At 41.1% G+C, this 7530-nt stretch overlaps 1 non-coding gene across 1 annotated transcript; it reads left to right on the top strand.

Annotated features, from left to right (window-relative positions):
• The first annotated feature begins 2016 nt into the window (after positions 1-2016).
• On the top strand, positions 2017-2089 carry TRNAV-UAC (transfer RNA valine (anticodon UAC)). The gene has a single exon. It is a non-coding gene; the product is annotated as a tRNA-Val (tRNA).
• Positions 2090-7530: the final 5441 nt, after the last annotated feature.

Below are 7530 nucleotides of genomic sequence, written 5' to 3'. Positions count from 1 at the left end.
TTTTATTGACCATTTTAGCAGAAAACATAATCCCATATTATAAAAATCCTATTTGTTTTAAAATATATAGTTCCCATAAATACAACAGCAAACGACTAAACTATGTAGAAAAAAGTAACACATTCAATGTAAACTTCAATTTAAGCAAAATCCCTTTGTAGGAATAAAACAGGTAAAATATATAATAAAAATTGTAAATGTTTTATTAACCAAAAATACTTTCCTTCAGCAATAAAAAGGCCCCGTCAGTCACAATTCTGCTCAGCTAGCCAATACACAGTAACTTTTCGTCAGGTTTTATAGTGTAGTGGTCATCATGTCTGCTTAACACGCAGAAAGTCCTGGGTTGAATCCCCAGTTAAACCTATCTGTTCATGGTGTTGAAATAAAACCTTATCGACCTGCAATATATGAAGTTCTTGGCTTTGTTGCCGAATGACGGGATGTTTTGGCTTCCATCACCAAGAGAGCTACGAATTTGTTTTTTTTCCCCTGGCGGTGAAAACTCGTCTCTAATTGCCATTACTTTGCAGGATTTCAAAGGTCTCATAGTTTAGTGGTCATCACGTCAGCTTCACACGCAGAAGGTCCTGGGTTCAATCCCCAGTGAAACCAATCCATTTTTGGTGTAAGTATTTTCCTATCGACTTGTAATATATGAAATTCTTGGTTTCGTTGCCAAATGACAAAACATTTTGGCTTCTATCACCAAGAGAACTACGATTTTGGGTTTCTTTTTTATTGACCATTTTAGCAGAAAACATAATCCCATATTATAAAAATCCTATTTGTTTTAAAATATATAGTTCCCATAAATACAACAGCAAACGACTAAACTATGTAGAAAAAAGTAACACATTCAATGTAAACTTCAATTTAAGCAAAATCCCTTTGTAGGAATAAAACAGGTAAAATATATAATAAAAATTGTAAATGTTTCATTAACCAAAAATACTTTCCTTCAGCAATAAAAAGGCCCGGTCAGTCACAATTCTGCTCAGCTAGCCAATACACAGTAACTTTTCGTCAGGTTTTATAGTGTAGTGGTCATCATGTCTGCTTAACACGCAGAAAGTCCTGGGTTGAATCCCCAGTTAAACCTATCTGTTCATGGTGTTGAAATAAAACCTTATCGACCTGCAATATATGAAGTTCTTGGCTTTGTTGCCGAATGACGGGATGTTTTGGCTTCCATCACCAAGAGAGCTACGAATTTGTTTTTTTTCCCCTAGCGGTGAAAACTCGTCTCTAATTGCCATTACTTTGCAGGGTTTCAAAGGTTTCATAGTGTAGTGGTCATCACGTCAGCTTCACACGCAGAAGGTCCTGGGTTCAATCCCCAGTGAAACCAATCCATTTTTGGTGTAAGTATTTTCCTATCGACTTGTAATTTATGAAATTCTTGGTTTCGTTGCGAAATGACAATACATTTTGGCTTCCATCACCAAGAGAACTACGATTTTGGGTTTCTTTTTTATTGACCATTTTAGCAGAAAACATAATCCCATATTATAAAAATCCTGTTTGTTTCAAAATATATAGTTCCTTTTAATACAAAAGCAAACGACTAAACTATGTCGAAAAAAGTAACACATTCAATGTAAACTTCCATTTAAGCAAAATCCCTTTGTAGGAATAAAACTGGTAAAATATGTAATAAAAATTGTAAATGTTTCATTAACCAAAAATACTTTCCTTCAACAATAAAAAGGCCCCGTCAGTCACAATTCTGCTCTGCTAGCCAATACACAGTAACTTTCCATCAGGTTTCATAGTGTAGTGGTCATCACGTCTGCTTAACACGCAGAAGGTCCTGCGTTCAATCCCCAGTAAAACCAATCTGTTCTTGGTGTTGAAATAATACCCAATTAAACTACAATATATGAAGTTCTTGGCTTTGTTGCCGAATGATGGGATGATTTGGCTTCCATCACCAACAGAGCTACGAATTTGGTTTTTTTTTTCCATGGCGGTCAAAACTCGTCTTTAATTGCCATTACTTTGCAGTCTTTCAAAGGTTTCATAGTGTAGTGGAAATCACGTCTGCTTTACACGCAGAAGGTCCTGGGTTCAATCCCCAGTGAAACCTATGTGTTCTTGGTGTTGAAATAATACCCTACCAACCTGCAATATATAAAGTTCTTGGCTTTGTTGCCGAATAACGGGATGTTTTAGCTTCCATCACCAACAGAGCTACGAATTTGTTTTTTTCCCCCTGGCGGTCAAAACTCGTCTCTAATTGCCATTACTTTGCAGGATTTCAAAGATTTCATAGTGTAGTGGTCATCACGTATGCTTCACACGCAGAAAGTCCTGGGTTCAATCCCCAGTGAAACCAATCTGTTTTTGGTGTTGAAGTAATTTCCTATCGACTTGTAATATGTGAAATTCTTGGTTTCGTTGCCAAATGACAATACATTTTGGCTTCCATCACAAAGAGAACTACGATTTTGGGTTTCTTTTTTATTGACCATTTTAGCAGAAAACATAATCCCATATTATAAAAATCCTATTTGTTTTAAAATATATAGTTCCCATAAATACAAAAGCAAATGACTAAACTATGTAGAAAAAAGTAACACATTCAATGTAAACTTCAATTTAAGCAAAATCCCTTTGTAGGAATAAAACTGGTAAAATATATAATAAAAATTGTAAATGTTTCATTAACCAAAAATACTTTCCTTCAGCAATAAAAAGGCCCCGTTAGTCACAATTCTGCTCTGCTAGCCAATACACAGTAACTTTCCATCAGGTTTCATAGTGTAGTGGTCATCACGTCTGCTTAACACTAGAGTTGAGCGCGGTTCAATTGATTTTGGGGGTGTTCTACATCGAACTAGAACTCGAGCTTTTTGCTAAAATTCGATAGTTCTAGATACGTTCGAGAACGGTTCTAGCAGCAAAAAGCAAGGCTTTTTACAGCTACAGTGAGCAGGAGCCATCGCTGGCAGCCTGCCAGAAGCTGGTAACCAAGATAAACATCGGGTATCCAACCAAAGCGCTTTGGTTATTAACCTGATGTTTATCCTAGTTACGTGCAGGAAGCCCACACTTCCCCGCTCAGCTCGCTCCGCCCCCTCCTGCCCGCGGCATGTACACACACACACACACACACACGGTCCCGCTCGGCTTACCTGCGGTCGGCCCAAGGGCAGCAGTCCTTGGCACTGGAAACTGTGGCTGCCGGCCCTTTAAGGCCCGCAGACCACAGCGTTCACTGTGTTCTCCTGCATTGAGCATCATCTGTGGGCGGAGCTACCGCCCGGCGTCCTGCTTGGTCGCACAGATGAAGGAGTCACAGTGCCTGCCAGCGACCCCCAGCACATCGCTTCCCTCCGGCGCTGTGTGGGCCCCATCTGCACCGTGAGCTGATCAGTATGTGGGACATCACTCCCTCCCCGCCCCTCCCTGCCCCCCGTGCGTGTGTGACCCCCGGAGCCACGTGTGTGGGCCCCGCAGAGTAAGGTGTGTGTTTGTATGTATGCATGCAGCAGAGCAGTATGCGTGTCTATATGTATGTATATATGCAGCAGAGCAGTATGCGTGTCTGTATGTATGTATGTATATATGCAGCAGAGCAGTATGCGTGTCTGTATGTATGTATATATGCAGCAGAGCAGTATGCGTGTCTGTATGTATGTATATATGCAGCAGAGCAGTATGCGTGTCTGTATGTATCTATGTATATATGTAGCAGAGTAGTATGCGTGTCTGTCTGTATGTATGCATGTATGTATGCAGCAGAGCAGTATACGTATCTGTATGTATGTATATATGTAGCAGAGTAGTATGCGTGTCTGTCTGTATATATATATGCAGCAGAGCAATATGCGTGTCTGTCTGTATGTATGCATGTATGTATGCAGCAGAGCAGTATACGTGTATGTATGTATATATGCAGCAGAGCAATATGCGTGTCTGTCTGTATGTATGCATGTATGTATGCAGCAGAGCAGTATACGTGTCTGTATGTATGTATGTATATATGCAGCAGAGCAGTATGCGTGTCTGTATGTATGTATGTATATATGCAGCAGAGCAGTATGCGTGTCTGTATGTATGTATGTATATATGCAGCAGAGCAGTATGCGTGTATGTATGTATATATGCAGCAGAGCAGTATGCGTGTCTGTAAGTATGTATGTATGTATGCAGCAGAGCAATATGCGTGTCTGTCTGTATGTATGCATGTATGTATGCAGCAGAGCAGTATGCGTGTCTGTATGTATGCATGTATGTATGCAGCAAAGCAGTATACGTGTCTGTATGTATGTATGTATATATGCAGCAGAGCAGTATGCGTGTCTGTATGTATGTATGTATATATGCAGCAGAGCAGTATGCGTGTATGTATGTATATATGCAGCAGAGCAGTATGCGTGTCTGTATGTATGTATGTATATATGCAGCAGAGCAGTATGCGTGTATGTATGTATATATGTAGCAGAGAAGTATGCGTGTCTGTATGTATATATATGCAGCAGAGCAATATGCGTGTCTGTCTGTATGTATGCATGTATGTATGCAGCAGAGCAGTATACGTGTCTGTATGTATGTATATATGTAGCAGAGTAGTATGTGTGTCTGTATGTATATATATATATATATGCAGCAGAGCAATATGCGTGTCTGTCTGTATGTATGCATGTATGTATGCAGCAGAGCAGTATGCGTGTCTGTATGTATGCATGTATGTATGCAGCAGAGCAGTATACGTGTCTGTATGTATGTATGTATATATGCAGCAGAGCAGTATGCGTGTCTGTATGTATGTATGTATATATGCAGCAGAGCAGTATGCGTGTCTGTATGTATGTATATATGCAGCAGAGCAATATGCGTGTCTGTCTGTATGTATGCATGTATGTATTCAGCAGAGCAGTATATGTGTCTGTATGTATGTATGTATGTATATATGCAGCAGAGCAGTATGCGTGTCTGTATGTATGTATATATGCAGCAGAGCAGTATGCGTGTCTGTATGTATGTATGTATATATGCAGCAGAGCAGTATGCGTGTCTATGTATGTATGTATATATATAGCAGAGTAGTATGCGTGTCTGTATGTATGTATATATATATGCAGCAGAGCAATATGCGTGTCTGTCTGTATGTATGCATGTATGTATGCAGCAGAGCAGTATTCGTGTCTGTATGTATGTATGTATATATGCAGCAGAGCAGTATGCGTGTCTATGTATGTATGTATATATGTAGCAGAGTAGTATGCGTGTCTGTATGTATGTATATATATATGCAGCAGAGCAATATGCGTGTCTGTCTGTATGTATGCATGTATGTATGCATGCAGAGCAGTATGTGTGTCTGTATGTATGCATGTATGTATGCAGCAGAGCAGTATGCGTGTCTGTATGTATGCATGCAGAGCAGTATGCGTGTCTGTCTGTATGTATGCATGTATGTATGCAGCAGAGCAGTATGCGTGTCTGTATGTATGCATGCAGAGCAGTATGCGTGTCTGTCTGTACGTATGTATGTATGTATGCAGAAGAGCAGTATGCGTGTCTGTCTGTATGTATGTATGCATGTATGTATGCAGCAGAGCAGTATGTGTGTCTGTCTGTATGTATGTATGCAGCAGAGCAGTGTGTGTGTGTGTCTGTATGTATGTATGCAGCAGAGCAGTATGTGTGTGTCTGTCTATATGTATGTATGTAGCAGAGCAGTATGTGTGTCTGTCTATATGTATGTATGCATGCAGAGCAGTATGTGTGTGTCTGTATGTATGTATGTATGCAGCATAGCAGTGTGTGTCTCTGTATGTATGCATGTATGATGTGTATCTATGTATGTCAGTGTATATGACTGTATAGATTTGTCTGTTTATATGTATTTTTGTGAGTTTGTCTTTAAATATGTATATGTACGTGTATGTATCTGTGTATGTGTGTGTGTCTGCGTGTGTATGGGACCCACTGGGACTCTTCCGCCCGGGGCCCACAAAAACCTGGAGCCGGCCCTGCCTGCGGTGATGAAGTCCCGCCATCCCGACCTCAGCGCTGTCACTGTCCTCCATGGCCGCCGCTTGTAACATCACCTTCTCTCGCTTCCGACCCGAGACTGACTAGCGGTGACGTCACGGGCCTCTCGCGATTCTTGGCTGTGAAGGCGGCGGTCATTGAACTTAGTGACAGGGGCTGTCAGCAGTGCTGGAGATCAGCGCAGGTAATGTACCTCGCTGACAGCAGCACTTGTCATCCCCTGCAGTGACCTGGGCTGACCCATTGATGTTAGCTCAGGTCACTGCACTGCTCTCCCAGCCAATGGGGAACATCCTGCTCTTTATGGACTGGGACAGTGTGGATCGTCATGGCAACCCCTTGGATTACACCAGACCTGGATTTGTTTTTCATTCTAATAAATTGGTTAAAGAGGGAATGTATTGGGGAGTGTTTTTTCAAATAAAAATGTGTTTGTCGTCTATTTTTTTTTATTACTGACTGGGTTGGTGATGTCGGGTATCTGATAGACGCCTGACCTCACCAACCCCAGGGCTTAATGCCAGGTGCATTACACATCTGGTATTAACCCCATATATATTACCCCGTTTGCCACGGCACCAGGGCGCGGGATGAGCTGGGGCGAAGCACCAGGATTGGCGCATCTAATGGATGCGCCACTTCTGGGGCGGCTGCGGCCTGCTATTTTTAGGCTGGGGAGAGTCCAATAACCATGGACCTCCCTAGTCTGAAAATATCAGGCCTCAGCTGTCTGCTTTACCTTGGCTGGTGATCCAATTTTGGGGGACCCCTACGTGTTTTTTTTAAAATTATTTATTTAATTTAAAATAACAGCGTGGGGTGCCCTCAGTTTTGGATTACCAGCCAAGGTGAGGTTGCCAGCTGTGGCCTGCAGGCTGCAGCCGTCTGCTTTACCCTAGCTGGCTACAAAACTAGGGGGAACCCTACGTCATTTTTTTTTCATTTTTTTGGCTAAATACAAAGCTAAGCACCCCTTAGTGCCACATGAAAGGCACCAAAGGGTGCTCCACTTTTTCTCCACTTTTTCTCTACTTCTCCACTTCTCCACTTTTTCTCCACTTTTTCTCCACTTTTTTCTCCACTTTTTCTCCACTTTTTCTCCACTTTTTATCCATTTTTTTCTCCACATTTTCTCCACTTTTTCTCCACTTTTTCTTCACTTTTTCTCCACTTTTTATCCATTTTTTCTCCACTTTTTCTCCACTTTTTCTCCACTTTTTCTCCGTTCTTTTTCTATGGTCAGTCTACCCATTAGCTCTGCCATGCATACTGTAGCTCTACACCTACTGCACATGTTACTTTATGATTGACATCTCTTTCGTACCAGAGCTGTCTAAGCCTACTCTGACCCCATATTTGTCATTACTATTTTGTCCTTGTACTGTATTATGACATTTGTATCATGTGTTTCATTTCTTGCTGTGTTGCAATTTTTTTGCTGCATCCCAATTGTACCTCTACATTGTTCGAGTTTATGTTATTGTTCTCTCACTCTTATGTGATACTGATTATTGTCATTTTTCA

The sequence above is a fragment of the Anomaloglossus baeobatrachus genome, chromosome 2 (genome assembly GCF_048569485.1).
Source record: "Anomaloglossus baeobatrachus isolate aAnoBae1 chromosome 2, aAnoBae1.hap1, whole genome shotgun sequence".
NCBI classification, from domain to species: Eukaryota; Metazoa; Chordata; class Amphibia; order Anura; family Aromobatidae; genus Anomaloglossus; species Anomaloglossus baeobatrachus.
This window is presented reverse-complemented; position numbering and strand designations above follow the sequence as displayed.